Here is a 297-nt window from a genome sequence, read left to right as displayed (position 1 = left end):
CCTCCCTTGGACCAGCCTGATGTCTGAGCAGAGTCACTTCTGGCCTGGCTGCTCTGATGGTCTACTCTGAGCGTTGGACAGTACAAAGAACCTGTGTGCAGGAGGAACTGCCCAGGGCTGAGCATCAGCCAGGGGCTGCTTGGTGGAGGAGAAGTAGCCCTCCCTCGAGTGTCTGCATGCCACTCCACACCCTGTAGGCACTGTCTGTGGACTGGGCACTGCCTAGGCATTGTATGCAGTCACTGCTCAGTGCATGCTAGTTCCATACGCGTCAGGTGAGATTTGGACAGGGTCTGA

Source organism: Galeopterus variegatus, unplaced genomic scaffold (assembly GCF_000696425.1).
Source record: "Galeopterus variegatus unplaced genomic scaffold, G_variegatus-3.0.2 Scaffold1367, whole genome shotgun sequence".
NCBI classification, from domain to species: domain Eukaryota; kingdom Metazoa; phylum Chordata; class Mammalia; order Dermoptera; family Cynocephalidae; genus Galeopterus; species Galeopterus variegatus.
The sequence above is the reverse complement of the archived record's forward strand: the minus strand, read 5'-3'. Positions refer to the sequence as shown.